Source organism: Macaca nemestrina, chromosome 2, assembly GCF_043159975.1.
Source record: "Macaca nemestrina isolate mMacNem1 chromosome 2, mMacNem.hap1, whole genome shotgun sequence".
NCBI lineage: Eukaryota > Metazoa > Chordata > Mammalia > Primates > Cercopithecidae > Macaca > Macaca nemestrina.
The window spans coordinates 160,029,206-160,046,229 of record NC_092126.1 but is presented as its reverse complement, the minus strand read 5'-3'; the positions used below and the strand labels follow the sequence as shown (position 1 = coordinate 160,046,229).

The 17,024-nt window shown below is 44.0% G+C and overlaps 1 protein-coding gene across 6 annotated transcripts in view; it reads right to left on the bottom strand.

Annotated features, from left to right (window-relative positions):
• The window catches only part of LOC105470265 (myosin light chain kinase), a 272,694-nt gene that overhangs the window by 161,921 nt on the left and 93,749 nt on the right, over window positions 1-17,024 (bottom strand). The gene's annotated exons all lie outside the window — the stretch shown is intronic.

Sequence of the window (17,024 nt, the reverse complement as noted above, 5' to 3'; positions counted from 1 at the left end):
TTAGGATGCTCACTCTCTATCAGGGGAGACAGTATCCAACCAAAGGCTCCTAGTATGGGGCTCAGTGAAGACAAATTGACAAATATACTCTGAATAAGAATATGATTTCAATGGAATGATTAAAATTAATCACTATGTGGGCCAGGATCATGATGTGTAGAGAAGAAAAGAGAAAAAGAGGAATGACAAGTACCAAGTAGTTCAACATTTGACCCAGTGTGGCTGGAAGAGTCTCTCAGCTTGAAATTATGAGGTCCTCTATCAATCAGTCAAGGTCAGTAAACCTCTGGGAAGAAGATGGTTCTCCTTGCACTCACAGCTCTCCCACTGTCCAGCCTTTGGTTTTCACTTCTTAATCACCTACTGTGTGTCAGGCATCATGGTAGGCACTAAGGTCTCCTGAGCCCTGGGCTGTCTTGATCTTTCTGAGGACTAGGATGAAGAGGCCTGGCCTCTGAGTCTGCTTGCTGTTCTCGCTCCCTCTGCCACCCCAGCAGAGGCCATTACGGGTTTCAGCTCTCACTAGACTCTCTGGCTTCCTGCCTCCCACCCTCCTGACCGCTTGGTACCTGCAGGCCCTGCTGGTCCCCGTGTGGCATCAGGACAAGAGGCCAAGCTGCAGGGCAGATGCAGACTGAGGTCTAGTGAAGGATTCTTGGTTCGGAGAGAACCAAGCTATGAGCTGGGGCAGGAAGAAGCTGGTGGACAGAGGTGCTCCAAATTGACAAGGCGAGTTTAAATCTCATAGATCCGGGAGCAGGTGGGCCATGAAAACTGGTGCTGTGTCTTCTCCCTTACTGATAACAGTGCAAGCTGAAGAAGACTAGCCTCTTGGAAAGTACTTGTGCTTACAGATGCCCGAATCCTTCTCCCATTCACCTCTCTTCTGCTGACTAATCAATCCCAAGGAAATAATATTAAATATGGAATTAAAAACTTCATGTGTAAAGATGTTGATGCAAATTTAATTTATAAAAGGAAATATTAGAAACCATCAAGATAACTGCCAACAGAGGAATGATTCAGTAAATGGTAGCATATCAAATTTAGTGGAATATTCACCATTAAAATTATGGTGACGGGGTGATTTGAAAAATGCTATGTTGGCTGAAAAAAGCAGGATACAAAACAGTATGAATAATTTTAGTTATGACTAAAAGTTACTAAGCACTTCTATTACATATGCAGCAAAGATATTTCACTTAAGTAATGCCATATTATAGGTAGCATTATCCCCATTTTATAGATAGCAACATGACTTGGAGAGTTGGCAAATTACTCATGATCACAGCTGGTAAAGGATGGGATTGAATTAAAAATCAAGTCCGACCCATGGCCTGTGATGGTTCCACAAGCCACTCTGCCCCTATAAATCCTGTAGTTATTCCTATGTTGAAAACAAAATAAACCCCCAGCTTAGAAAAGAACTATAGGACAGAACGATTAAACAAAACAATAATACAGACTGAGAGCAAAGCAGAACCATAGGTAATTTTAGCCTTCTTTCTACCTTTGCTTATCTGCTTTCTTAAGTAGAATATTGCATTTTTACTTTAAAGCATTCTCAAAGTAAGCCATTTAGAGCGGTGCTGTGGACAGATCAGCGATCCTGATTGTATTACTATAGTACTACGATGCCCACCATTTTATTAGGCAACTGCTATGTGCTGGTGCACATCTGCCATTGCATCAACCCTCCAACGATGCTGGGAAGTAGGAATTACTATTCCCATCTCAGCTATGGAGCCTAGAGAATGTAAGCAGAAGAAATTCAAACTCAGATATCCTGGCTACAAAATCTGTGCTTCTATTCTTTCCATTGCCCCATGACACAAAGCTTCTTGATTTCCTGCCCTGACGTTTCTTGATCATTTGCACTCTGGCAAGCACATGTTTATAAGCACGGGCTGGCCACTGCTCCCTGAAGAAGAGGTCGAGGTGAACTGGTCCTCCCTGAGGTATTTACCCATACTCTGCCACAGCTCGAGTCTTGCCCTCACCCTCTCTTCCCCACTGAAACTTTGGAGAGGTTCAGGGAGCATGACCAAGTATAGAACAGAGACCCGAGGGCCACAAGTCAGATGAGGCGAAGAGCAGCGAGAAGGGGCCTGAGCCAGCTTGGGAACAGGGCTGAGGGTGTGGAGCAGACGATAGTGGTGATCTGAGTTCAGGGTAGGAGGGGAGATAGAACAATGACAGAGCCAGGGGTCTCCAGTCTTCTGCCCAAAAAGCATCCCTACCACCTTTAGCATCCAGACAGCTTCCCTTGTTTATGCACAGGCACGTGTGTATATACCCACACATAATCTCTAGAGTTCCCACTAGTTAGGCCTTTGATGCATGTCCTGAGCAAATGGGCTTATTTTTTAAAGACAAAATGATTTCCAGAAAGCTAACAAATAGTCACATTTGCAGCCCATCTCTAACAACTATAATACAAGACTGTACAGTGCTTATTTCTGTATGCTATTCTTACCCAGGTTTATTATTTCTTACCCATATTTTTCCTTCTCTATTCTGACTCCACACCTCTACTCCAGAAGATTATAAGCATTATAAAATTTAATCTATATGATGCATTCTCAAGGGGGTAATAGCATCCCTAAGGTGGGGGGAGGGGCGGACAATTTGTTCTCGGGAGTAAGGGGCAAAAAGTCTTACTCTTTTTATGTATACCCACAGATATACTACAGTACACATATACAGTATAAAGTATAACTGTCGTATTAAATTTTCACTAGGGGATTCCTCGGGAGGGTGATAATGGGGGAGATAATGGTGATAGTAAGAATTACCAATTCCCGTCTCTACTAAACAAAATAGAAAAAAATTAGCTGGGCGTGGTGGTGGGCACCTGTAGTCCCGGCTACTCAGGAGGCTGAGGCAGGAGAATGGCGTGAACCCGGGAGGCAGAGCTTGCAGTGAGCCAAGATTGTGCCACTGCACTCCAGCCTGGGCGACAGAGTGAGACTCCGTCTCAAATAAAACAAAATAAAATAAATAAAATAAAATAAATCACCAATCTATAAGTCAGCAATATGCTCAAGCAGCCTATCAACAGAGAGCCCCTTCCCAGGGCCTGTGATTGTCAGACCCGCCACCCTCAGAAGTAAAATCAGGCAAGACGCAGAAGCCCAGTCACCCCTTCCTCCACTGCCCAGCCACTTCCCACGTGCTCCCCCAGGGGCAGCTGAAACCTGCAGGTGTGACCTTTGCTTCCGTCTCTGGAGACTAACGGCTGTCCCTTGAGTGGCTTATAGAAGAACCTGTTTAGGGACAGTGTGCTCAAGTGCAGATTCCTTGGTCTCACCTCAGTGGGTCTGGGTGGGACTCTGCAGGCACCCAGTGGTTTCTGCCGGATCCCACCTTGAGAAATCACTCTCTATAAAGTGCCTCCACGAGTGATTCCAGCACTGAGGGTCCAGAATTTCACTTCAGACCCCAAAAGGCTATGTCCTGGCTGCTAAAAATGAAGAGTGGGGGGTGGGCTTGGGGATAACTTGACTTTATGACAAAAGAGCTTTATCTCAGGTAATTCATTAATTCCATACCAGTGTTCACTATGCATGTGGAGGACTGACTGGTACCAGACTGCTCCAGAAACAGTCTCTCCTCACTCCTTTCCGGACTGAGCCACAGCAGCTCTCCCGGCCTCCAGCCCAACAGAGTATGGCATTTGATGGGGTCGTGCCTGTGCCTGAGCGGACTGACTAGGGGATAGTGGCCTGGGAACCAGTTCCCTGGGCCTGACATCCCCTCGCTGCGCACGGATGAGGCAGGCCTAGCATGACAGGCTGTGGAAAGTATGTTCAGGTGCCTGGCTCCCCTCGGCCTAATGCCTTTTAAATCAGGATCCAGATTTGATTTGATTTTCCTTGCCTTCCTGGCTCCAACTCTTCCAGGCTCATTTTTCACTCCCCTGTCAGGCTTTCCAGCATTTGGTGGCCGGGTTGAGCCAAGTTCTTCACACTCCACAGACAACCTCCCTCCCAGGCTTGGGACTCTGTGCTCACCATCTAAACTTCAGCTCTCAACAGGCCCTGCCTGCCCCCACCTCATCCTGCTCTAATCCCTGCTGGAGTTTTCTGAGTGGCTGAGAGGGACCTGCATCTCTTAGAGGAGTTGCTTGGGGACTCAGTGTGCCACCGCATGACAGAAAAACAGGCGAGTCTATTGCTCATCCTCACCATCACTACAGGACACAAGTCTCTTTTCACCATCACCATCTCCCACCCACTTTTATTTCAGAGTTCTTTAGCAGAGGCAGGGGACAGGGATTAATTTGAAGAGGACGTCAGGTCCCATGTGTGGCATCAGAACACACTTCCTCATTCCCACACAACGTGCCAGCACTCAAGGTTGGTGTGCATGTAATGGGTGTGCGAAGTGCAGATTTAGAGCCTCAGCAAGTTGAGGATGTCAAACCTTTGAATGCAGGGACAGTGTCTTGGTTTCCTCTGTCATCTGTTTATTGCAGGAGTACAAACATCCTGCATACCATGAGCGTTTACTGAACGAACCTGCAAACTAGTCACTTAAGTCAGCCTGTCACGTAGCACTGGGGTCAACTGGTAAGCATGCTCATAAAACCACCAGGTCCCTACTCCAAAATCTTGTTAAAAGTTTATTTTTATGGTTGGGCGCAGTGGCTCATGCCTGTAATCCCAGCACTTTAGGCGGCCTAGGCAGGTGAATCACCTGAGGTCAGGAGTTTGAGATCAGCCTGACCAACATGGTGAAACTCCATCCCTACTAAAAATACAAAAATTAGCCAGGTGTGGTTACACGTGCCTGTAGTCCCAGCTACTTGGGAGGCTGAGACAGGAGAATGGCTTGAACCCGGGAGGCAGAGGTTGCAGTGAGCCGAGATCACGCCACTGTACTCCAGCCTGTGCGACAGAGTGAGACTATCTCAAAAAATAAAATAAAATACAAATAAATGTATTTTTATGAAATCATGTTATGTTGGAACAGGAAGGGGCATCACAGTCATCTGGTTTGACTCTCTCATTTTTATAGGATGAGGAAACTACAGCCCAGAGGACAGAGTGAATTAGAGACAAAGACCCAAGCACATGACACCAGAACAGATCTCCTTCCAGATCACACTGTTGGTCTTAAGAGAGGCAGCTCCTTATGATGGCCGACAAGCTTCCCAGTAAACACATTTGCAGATGACAGCACTTTGGCATCACGGGGCTGATTGCCGTGCCCCGGTGTGTTTAAATCCATCCCTGCTCAGCCATAACCTAACCAGGTCTGACTGAATATACACCACGGGCCGGGCACTGTCCTAGGTGCTATAGAGAACACAAAGATGAATAAGAGATTGTCTAGAGGCTCACGTTCTAGAGACGAGTACTTAAATAACCAGAACATAAAGCCAAAGATACACAGTACAGGAAAGCCCCAGGGTGATTCAGCAGGAAAGAGACCACAACTGGCAAGGAGAAGCAGGATGGGCTCCCTGGAAGAGGTGACATTTGGAAGAAGTGGGGTAGCACTATGATAGATTAGGGGTCCGGGCTCTAGTTAGAAAGGATGACAGAAGTCCAAGAGGGAAAGCCCGGGACCTGCTCAGGGATCGTGGGGCCTGGCAGCTGGGAAGAGTGCTGGTATGGGCAACTAGCACCACATCGTGGAGAATGGCAAATGCCAGGCCAGGAGTCTGCACTCAGAACCACTGGAGGCTTCCGGCCAGAGATGAAGTGCTCCAAGCTAATTGCGAGAAAGACCCTCACAGTAGATGAAGCCTAGAAGGGGCTGAGGGAGGAGCTCTGGGAGCACTGGGCCAGCAAGTCTCCAGTAACTCTGCCCTCCAGTGGCTGAACAGATGGACTCCTAAGGGGGTCACGAGAGCCCTGGCCTCATCCTTCAGTCGAGCTCTCCTGGAGGGAGGGTGCTGTGCTCTTAGAGGCACTGGCCCTCCATGCACACACTTCACCTCATTTCGTTCTGTGTATCTTTCCCCAAGTGCTGAGAAATGGGAGAGGGGGTAACTAGCACTCTCTACCCTCTAACAAAACTAGAAGGGGTTCTGTAAAATGCTACACAAATGTATGATATATTATTAAAAATCAGAAGTGATCAGAACAAACCACAAAGAAAACTCCAACACCAACTTCAATACAAATAGGCACTGAATAACATAATAAAATGTTGAAGATGGGAGCAACGGTCAAGATGATTTGGTCCAACTCTCAGCCTGATGTGTAGATCTCAACACCACAGTCCTCACAAATGATGGCCAGCCCTCCACAAACACCTCCTCAAACCACAAACGGCCAACACAGTAGACAGCTCACGGTAAAGTGCTTGATAAACATTACTTGAATGAATCAAATCCAAACACTCAAAATCTATCTTAAATAAAAACAGAACGTTAATGAGACAAGAGATTAATGTTTAGAAAACCTACAGACTGAATAAATAATCTCTTTTCACTGGGCGTCTACCAGGAGCTGGCACCGAGGTGTGTTTTGTAAAAACTAAGCATGTAAAACACAGCACACAACAACAGACAAATCATAGAATTTCAGATCTTGAAGGGTCTTAGGGATCATCTGAATCGTGACTTTATAAGAAGGAATGTGAGATGCAGGGAGGTTTAGTGGTTTGTAGAAAGTTTTAAGGCAACTACGTGAGAACTAGAACTCCAGTCCAGGGCTCTTTCCACAACACACTATGTTAGTTATCTAATTAAAATCTAAATTGTAGAGTGCAGAATATAACCCTCTAGGAATATGGAAATGGAAAGAAATGCAATGAGGTAGAAGAGCTAGAAAAGGCTTCATTGAGGAAGGAAGGTTTAATTTTCTGTTTTGATATTGAGAATTCATTAGTTGCAAGATCACTGAAGACAGTAATCATGTTTTATTTTTCTTTGTATCTCCAGAGTCTGGAGCACAGAGGACGCTCAACTCACACTGGTCATTATTTATGAAAGTAGTGTCTTACTTAGTAACTTTACTTAGAGTTGGAAGGAATATAAATATTAGAAGGAATCTGAACATCCTGAGCTCTGCAGAAATTGTATCTATGTGAACAAATGAACCAGACCTCAGTGCTATCGCTCATGCCTGTGTAGATCCCCTAGGCCACTTTGAGTATACAGTTAAGAGGAAGAAAACCCCAATCTGGTCTCTTTATCTCTCATTGGTCATTTTGCCACTCAGCTTTGTTTCCATTTCAAGGCAGACAGTCAAGATAATTGGAAACATGTTAAAACAATAGGAGCCTAAAGGCCTTATTAGTAGCGAGACAGACATATCTAGATAGCGCCAGCCATCTCTTCCCTAATAAGTAAACTGTCACTGAGAAATTTTAAAAACACAGACACTTAAAGAACTTTAACAAAAAATAATTCTATTCATACAGTTCCAAATCCTCTTCTAATTTTAGGTAGTGAACACATTGGTGGATTTTCTATGGTTGTGATCAGAGTGTGCCCAGCGTTTGTTCTACTTTTCTTCCTACTTTTGTTATTCACACGCATTTTCATGTATGGATATAGCTACCACAAGGACAAATAGGTGATTATGTAATATCTGCCATATTGATGTGTTTGTATAATAATCTATCCCCTTTTGAGTAAAAACTAGTTCCTTTTTTGTTATTAAAAACAGTGCTTTGGACATCTTTGTAGCAACTACATTTTTTCTTCTCCTTTAAGAGTTAAGTTATAGTGTCAAAAGCAGAATTCTTGGCAAGGCACATCAACAGTTTTATTGCCCTTGTAACATTCTGCCAATCTAAGCCCCAAGGAGGATGAACCAATAATCAGTACTTCCAACAAAGGAAAACCTCACCTGTTTCCTCACAGCCCCAGCAGTGGGCTCTTGGTACCTTATTTTGCTAGTTTTTTAGGTGCATAAATACTTTTAAGGTATTTTGATTTCCATTTGTTTAAATGCCAGCAGAGTTGTGTAATTTTTTTAATGCAGTGTTATATATTTTCCATGCCCGGACTTTGTCTACACTTCTTTCACTGTAAACTGTGTATTCATCTTTGACAAATTGTCAAATAGAATCTGGACATTGAACTCAGATAGCTGTACTGAGTCTTCTTGCAGGCATTTTTATTGAGCTTTTAAAATATATACAGAAGTAATTCCTGTCTACTGTTTACAAAAAATTCAAGCAATAAGAATGTGTATAAAGTAAAAGGTGAAAGTTGAGGGTATAAAATGGCTAAAGGTTTCTTTCCTTTTTACTCTTTCCCCTCTCTGCAGTAGTATTACTTCTCAGCTATAACCCTTGAAATAATCTATTTTTCTTTTAATTATTTTTATTTTGCTCTGTGTCTATTTCTTAAGAATTTAGACAGCACTTACTGGAGTCCCACAGGAGTGATGAGAAATATCTCTGGCTTACGGTGCCTCCCTCTTACTGGCCTTGGCTTGGTTTTTAGATCTTTTGCTGGACATTTATAGCATAATCACTAACTCCAATGCCTACAGAGGCTGGACAGGAAACACATGTAGGGAATGTGGGCTGGGACAAGAAATGTCATGAGGCCCTTCCTGTCCATTTCCTGCTTTCCCATTATGAATATAGACTTGGCTAGGAGAAAAGCTAAGTCCTCACTGGCAATAGGCACTGGTCCTTAGTGTTGGGAGATGCCTTGGAATGGTGGGGACTATGATGACCTGGAAACAAAATGTCTAGACACAGTGATGGCACCCTCTGGGCCAGTGTGGCCATGTGGAAACCTTGCCAGGTCTCATTTGTAAAGAAAAGCCACTTATACACAAATCATATGTATACATTTTCCATGTGCAAATCTTTGCTCAAACTTTTTGAGAACACAACACAAAAGACCTGTGTGCCAAATATGGCCCATGAGTTGACTTTTTTTTTTTTTTTACCTCTGTCATTATGGTTTTAAGTCACATACTTAAACCTGTTATTTGACCCATCCATTTTAGATGGAATCTCTTTACTTCCCACTGTGTAAGATGGGGACATTAGTGTCACTATATTTTTCTCTTCCTCTGTTTTTCTGTCTCTACCTTACCATTCACCATCCCACTACTTTTGGCTTGCCAAAACTTACAGGATTCACTTTCTGTTCTGTAACTATAACGAACACTTTTGGGTTTTGTCTATGGATTGATTTTTTAAAAACAACAATTTTCTTGATAGCAATATTATATTGTATAAATGTTGTTTTCAGATATCTGGTGTCCATGAAGTAACTGTTCACCATCAGTGACCGAAGAACTAGTTTCCAAATATAGGTGGCTTCTGTGGGTTTTCTACCTCTTGGAAGTAGTCCTGTCTCCCTGAATGAGGGGGCGGACTGCAAGCCCCACATGGGGAATGTCTATTAGAAGGCTTCACAGAGAGGACTTGGTCATGGTCACAGGCTTGTCATGGAGCAAGTGGACGGATGATGGCACATTCAACACACTTCCATCCTGTTTCTTAAAAACTAACATCTACAGCAGGAGCTTCACTTCTCTCCATATACATGTTTAGTAAATAGGCTTTCCTTTAATCACCCCGACTTCTGCCCTACATCCACTCCTAATCTCCAAATCCTTTAATCTCAAATATATGGCTGAAGTCTCACCCTTAATTGTTCTGCAGGCAGAGCTGATACGTCCTTCAATGCAATCCCAAGAAAATCTCTCATCCACTAACGTCCCTCTCGTGTTTTTAGCGCAGCTATGAATGCATTCTCTTTGGACCTCTTCATGTTTATTTCAATGTCATATTTGTCAGGAAAGGAAGTTAATACGTCTGTTCAGTCCACCATTTTGAACCCGAAGTGACCACCAGCTGTTGACTATGGTAACCTTTCAGTAATACTTGCCCTGCCACTTCTCATTCTTCTGCTTTCCCTTTGAGTACTTTGGGAACTCTGTGACATCTGGACTACCAGCCACATGGAATAGACAACTGTGGAAAATTTAGGAACACATTCAAGCTTGCTGGGATATCAAGGTTAGCATTCTACAATGAAGATGAAGGACAAAGATTCTCTCATCACAGATCATATTTTTCTTTGAATGAATCTTGAGAATTCACTTCATTCTCAAGAATGTAATGTCTTCATTTTATTATGAATGGAACAACTATTTTCAGTATATCTTCCAGCTGTGGGTTGGTGATATACAGTATGGGAAGTGGAATTATGTATGAACACATGCTCTCGATCAGCCCTGTCCAAAAGGACATTCTATGATTATGGAAATGTTCAAGAATCTGTGCTGTCCAACATGGTAGCCATTAGCCCCATGTGACTATTGAGCCCTTAAAATATGGCCGATGTGGCTGAGGAACTGAATTTTCAATTTAATTTAATTTAAATTAATCTTAATTTAAATTTAAGAAGCCACATGTGACTAGTGAGTAGGTATCCTATTGGACAATGCAATCCTATACCTTGAACAGCTCACTCTCATTGAAGGAGCAAAAGATAAACAATAATGGATCAAATTATAAATTGATTAAAAAATTGATAGAGTAGGCTGGGCATGGTGGCTCACGCCTGTAATCCCAGCACTTTGGGAGGCTAAGGTGGGTGGATCACCTGAGGTCAGGAGTTCGAGACTAGCCTGGCCAACATGGTAAAACCCTGTCTCTACTAAAAATACAAAAATTAGCCAGGTGTGCACACGCCTGTAGTCCCAGCTCCTCGGGAGGCTGAGGCAGGAGAATTGCTTGAACCTCCAACTCAGGAGGCGGAGGTTGCAGTAAACTGAGATTGTGTCATTGCACTCCAGCTTGGGGTAACAGAGTGAGACTCTGTCTCAAAAACAAAAATTGATAAAGAGTAAAAATGAGTCATATATATGTATGGTATTATAGGAATTCAGAGAAGGGAACAATTGAGGGTTAGAAAGTTCAGGATTAGAGCTGTGAGGTGGATCTGTGTGCTAGTGTGAAAACAAAAACATCGAAAGACATTCAGTAAAAAGAGCAAGTTGCAGATGGTTACCAGAGGCTGGGAAGGGTAGTGGGACGGTGAGGGTGGGGGAGGAGGTGGAGATGGCTAATGGGTACAAAAAATATAGAAAGAATAAGACCTACTATTTGATAGCACAACAGAGTGCTATAGTCAATAATAATTGTATTTTTTAAAATAAAGAGTGTAATTGAATTGTTTGTAACTCAAAGGCTAAATGCTTGAGGGGATGGATACCCCATTCTCCACAATGTGTTTATTTCACATTGCATGCCTGTATCAAAATATCTCATGTACCCCACAAATGTTTCCTACAATGAACTCACAAAAAAATAAAAGGAGCAAATTACAGGTTTTTATGCATACATGGCCCAGTTGTGTATATACAAGGCTATTCAGATATATGCTCATATCTGTATAGATCATTTCTGAAAGGATACTCAACATGATTAATGGTGGCTACCTACGGAGAGTCGAAATAAGGGCTAAGGCAAATAACTAAACTTTGTCTGAAGTTTTGTTTTAAAAATAGTTTAGCATTTAAATAATGTTTTTCTTTGTAACAAAGTTATAGGCACAGAGAGTATTAGTGAATAATACCTTTTTAAAAGGCCAAAGTAGTCAACTCTTTCCTGTGGCTATTGGTCAAGAATGATCTTATATGATTATTGTGAATTGTCCACATCCTATAACCATGGCTCTTCTGTACTCTAATGAAATGCTTTGAAAGGAAGCATAATGAAAGTAGCCTGAAGGAGGTAGAATTTAAATCAGATCCTGAGGCTGGGTAGGATGGAAAGGAGAAGGAAGGGCATTCTTGATATAGACACAGCCTGTAGAGGAGCAGGGAGCAGGTGCATAGAGATGTGGCTGGTACAGAGTGAGGGCTCTGAAGCCAAGCAGGGAGTGCTTGGTAACAGAGGTAACAGAGACATAGGACTCTAGAAGAAGTGAGGGACCAAATCCTTATGGGCTTGACTGGCAAGACACCAGGAGTCTTAGACACTTCACCGCCATGGTTCTCCTCAGGGACACCAAACACTGCTTGAGCATTCATCATATGGCAGGCATTCATCTTATTCAAAGATGGATAAGAAATGGTCATTGCGTTCAAGGAACCAGATGAGACATGTGAAGGGGCAGTGTCATGGGCAGGAGGAACATGAGACTTAGGTCCATTAAAACTGGCTCCATCACTTACTGGTGTAAATGTTATAATCCCTTGGATCCCCCAGGTTCTTATCCTATAAAAAATCAGGATAAAAGCTACCTTGCCAGGAGGATAAAATGATTAGGATAGTAAGCCTGGTACCAATAAGCCATTAACAAATATGTTAGTCCCCTTTCTATCATATCTGCCCCGTTCCTAACCCCAAACCAATAGGAAGATAAAATGTGCTTCTTGTTTACCCTTTCTCCACAAAGGTGGTGCCAAATAAAAGGATTTGTACTGTGCCTGTGTGGGCCAGGGGAGCAGGACCATCACCAAAATACATCAGATGGAAGAAGGGAGGGAAAGGAGACAAGGCTGGAGAGTGAGGAGCTGGTCCTCGAAGGCCTTTTAAGCAGTGCTGCAGAATTTCATGCAAGGGGAGCCATCCAAAGTTCCAGCGTATAAAGCAGGAGGTGGCACCATCAGATCTACGTGTCAGGAAGATCACTTAAGTAGCAGAAGGAAGGACGAACTGGAAGGGCAGAAATCAGAGCAGGAAACCAGTCTTCAAGTCACTCCCAGCCTCATCTTAATCTCCCAATTCCTACGGTACAAACTATTTCTTGAAGAAATTCAAGTACCTAATTATACACTGTCATATCTTGCTGTTCTATATGCGTATTCTTCTCCAGAACCACATCATTAAGACTACTGAGGACAGAAAGCAAACCAGACATTTCTTTCAAATTTCTCAAAGTGCTGAACATGGTGGCTAACTGCTTCTGAGTTGGAAGTGAACTGAGTTGAAAGTTATTGGGAGACGGATACTACCACTGTTTAAAGTGTAAACTGAGGAATTTAATTATTCATGCTTCCATGGTTCAGTATTCTCATGTTCCCTTCCTCCACCCTCCACAGTTTAGACAGAAACACGCCTTGACAGGGCCAGGGCTCGCTTTTTATCACAAAGCCCACTTCAGCGAACGCTAAGGCCAGGAGTGTGAGCTGAAACCTCATTTGGGCTGTACTTCTCAAGAGACACTAAAGTATCAGCTCATCCGAGTCACAGCACAGCCAGGGCTTGTCACCATGTTTGCTTTTTTTCTGATAAGAATAAATTCCAGGGTAGAAGGGAAGAAATCTCCAGTAGTTTCATGATTTTTCCCACCATTGCTCTCTTTTCATACTTGACTCTGTGGTGGGGAAAGCAGCCCATCAACACTTCAGCTGCCAGCATGGGCAACAGAGCAGCTAGGGGTGTTTCTACCAGCCCCTGGCATTTGCGGAGCCCTGGCTGTCTGTACATGGAAGCCCCCAGCCACTCCTGAGGCCCAGCAATGAACAGACAGTGGCGCAGTCCTGTGCACTTCTCCTTCCACCCTTACATCCTGTTCTACTAGGCACGTGAGCAGAACACAGGGCCCACATCTGAATGTTCGCCTACCTTACTGTCCTCCCAAGCAAACAGCTGCCCTTTGACCCCACCCCCCAGGCCTAGCAACATCTTCTCATGGGAGGAGGTCTACACAGCTGTAAGAAGTGTGCTCAGGGCCATTTGGTAAAAAAATTCCTGGGTCCTGGGTACCCAGCACATGGGGACAGTTTGGCTCCAGTGGGCATATCCCTTGGGCAAACAGGTCGCCTGCTCCACTGCTCTGTGGAGAGAGAACAGCTGGATAAAGGAACAGGGGCTTCTAGGTTGTGGGCATGGGAAGGGGGATCTGGTTGTCTGGGTCTAAAGGTGGAAATGAGATAAAGTTTCATGAATTCCTGAAAATACAGTCTCCTCAAGCTTTGGGCTGGCAAAGCTAAAAAAAAAAAAAGAAGAAGAAGAAGAAGAAGAAGGAACGGAAGGGAAGGGATGGGAAGGGGAGGGGAGGAGAGAGGAGAGGAGGGAAGGGACTTAGGTCAAATCGGTAGACACTAATCAAATAGTAGTTGTTGACTTCCTCTTATAAATCCTAGGCCCTGTTGGTTAAAGTCTGATGGCCACAGCCAGGGAGTGAATGAATTCTTCTAGAATGATTTCACTGCAGGGCCACAATCAACTCAGAATAAGGAACCCCTATCCCTGTGCAATGTCTTCCTCCTATTCATTCCCTTCATTTAAGGAGACACTATCTCCACAAGCATCTCATGAGCTATTTATCAGTTAGGAATACTTTCTGTAACATTTCCTGTGTGAATCACTGCAAAGATCGTATCTGGGACAGCCTTTGAGCTTTAGGATTTGTGTCTCTTAGCTGCTGGTTCTTTTCACTCCCTCCACTGCTGTCCCCCTGCCACCAACCAATCCTTAGTGTGCAGGCTTGTTGCCTCATGGTTTTAATCTGGCTGCCCAAGCACCAGGTATTACACCTGTACTGAAGGCAGGAAGCAAGGGAAGGGTGGAATATGAGAGCACCAGTGATATCTTTTTATCTTCCTTTAATCAGAAGTCTGGGGCTTTCCCAGAAGCTCCCTGACTTCAGCCCAAATGTGTCACTGGGCTACCTTTAGCTGCAAAGGAAGCCTCTACAGTGGACCCCATCATGGAACAGGGCAAAGGCAAAAGGGCCTGGTCATGGGTTATGTGTTGGCTACCCAGTGTATCTCCCACAAGGTGGAAAAGCCCTAAAGGCTTTGAGAGACTGAGCCCACAGAGATGAGCATCTCATAGTTCGGAGCTCCTTGGAAAGAGGCTTGAACCACCAGGGGGTGCCTATTGTCCCATCTTAATGTCACCCAAGTCTCTAGATAGAAAGAGGAGCTTTATTGAAGGTAGTGGTTCATTAAGTCCTTTGTCTAAAAGTAGGCATAAAAAGGAAATGGGGCAGAGTAGGCAATAGTTTTTAACGTCTTACGAGAATAAAAACCAAAGGCACCCATTTGAAGAACATCTGATTGGCAGCTCCGAAGGCAGTAGGAAACAAATCTTTAGAACTTTGTCACATCTGTGGTCTCCACTGTGTTTCCCAGTGATGGGAGGGTCCCTGAACCTCTTTCAGAAGAAGCTGGGAAGTCCTAGGACCCTCCACTGCCTCCACTGTGGGGGCAAGTTCACGGAGGAAAGCACGCAGAGGTGCTGTGAACACAGGCCAGGAGGAAGATTCCTGTCAACTGTGACGGGGACCAGCCTGGGCCCCAGAAGTTGCTTGAAGGCATACTTTTTACGTTAGTCACTCATAAGAGGTCCTGCAAGAGCTCAGTTACCAGAGAAATGTGGTCCTGAGGCCATCCTGAGAGTGATACCAGGACTAGTTCTGTGACGACTGAGCACCTAGAACAGGACCTGGAGGGAGGGGTGTGTCCCAGGACCTGGAGGGAGGGGTCGGCTTCAGGCAAGGTCAAGTGACCCCAACAGTGAAGGCTGACACGCATTGAAGGCAGATCACCACTGACTATGCCCAATAGGGAACTGCGAGTTTTGAGCGTTTGGAGCTTATTATAACCAGCAACTCCTGCTCAAAACCCCTGCCACGTCAGGCTAACACCACCTAACTCTTCACTTCTCTGAGGTCACCAGGTCAGAAACACCCCCTGTTTAACTTCATCTTTGTATCAAAACAACCAGCTGTCTTCTTCTGGGATCATGTGATGTGCGGCCCTTCCCTGATGCAAAAGTCTCTTTGTGTTCTTTCCTGCACTAACACCACACACGTGCAGCATGCTAGCTTCCAGGGCATTTTCTTCTACAGTCTCTCCCTCTGCGTTTGTCTCTGCAAGACAGCCAGATGCTTTCGATGTCTCTCTGGAGTAGTCTTTCTTCTGTATACCCCAGTGTGCTGCCAAGGCATTGTTCTGGGTTAATTCAAGTCAGGTGGCAAGTGGTCAAGTAGCACTGCAGTCTGACTCATGAGGAACACAGGCATTTTGACATAGAGTCCACATGTAACATACAAAGTCAACTATTTCATCCATATAAGAAAAATAAAATTTTCACATAGAGAAAGCTACATTTTAAGAATACTGCAGTCAACACTGAATTAAATGACTCTAAATTGTTCACGTTAAAATGGTTAAATGTATGTTATGTAAATTTTAACTCCTTAAGAAAAATACTGTCTTACCAAAGTATAGTTTCTAACTTTATGAAGTACTTTTACTATCTATCAACTTTTCTTCTTCCACCCCTGTGGGCCAAAAATACAGAAACAGCCAGTTGTCTTTTCTCAGAGAAGAAAACCTTAGCCACACAGAAGGTATGACTTGCCAACCAGAGGACACTGAGCAACCAAGAACTCCAGTGTGTTGGCTCCTGGCCGATGCTCAGGCAATGGAAGTTCCAAATCAAGTCACTCAAGGCATGGTTCTTTCACTGACGCCACAGTCAGCAAAGGAAGCAAAGGCATCATCACATGAGATGGTTGCTGCCGTCTCTTCCTCTCCACGTTTGTTTGAATTGAGGAAGGAGTTTATGTCTCACAAGCAGTATGGCAGAAGGGTGGGTGTGCAGTTAAGATCCATCTTGCTGTCTGAGCCATTTCTCAAATGTTTTTTACTTTTTAATTTTCTAAGTATATAATTCAGTATTTTGTAAGTACTGCACATTCAAAAGTTGTAACCACCACTACTAACTTCAGAACATTTTCATCAGCCCCAAATAAATCCTGTACCTATCAGCAGTCACTCCCCATCCCTCTTCCCCCCAGCCCCTGGTGACCACCTTTCTACTTTCCGTCTCTATAGATACTCCTATTCTGGACATTTCATATAAATGGAATCCTATAATCAATCAGTGGCTTTTTGTGTCTGGCTTCTTTCACTTAGCACAATGTGTCAAGATTCATCCATGTTATAGCATGAGTCAGTACTTCATTCCTTTTTATGGTCATCTAAACCATTTATGAGCCCCCAGAGATTCTTCCTGTTGCTTCTTTCCTGTTAGCTTTGAGGATAAGAGGACAGAGGGGACCACAGTCAGGGCAACAGAAGACAGCCCTCATCCTGGTAGTGCCCAGAGAGAAACAGACTCCCCAG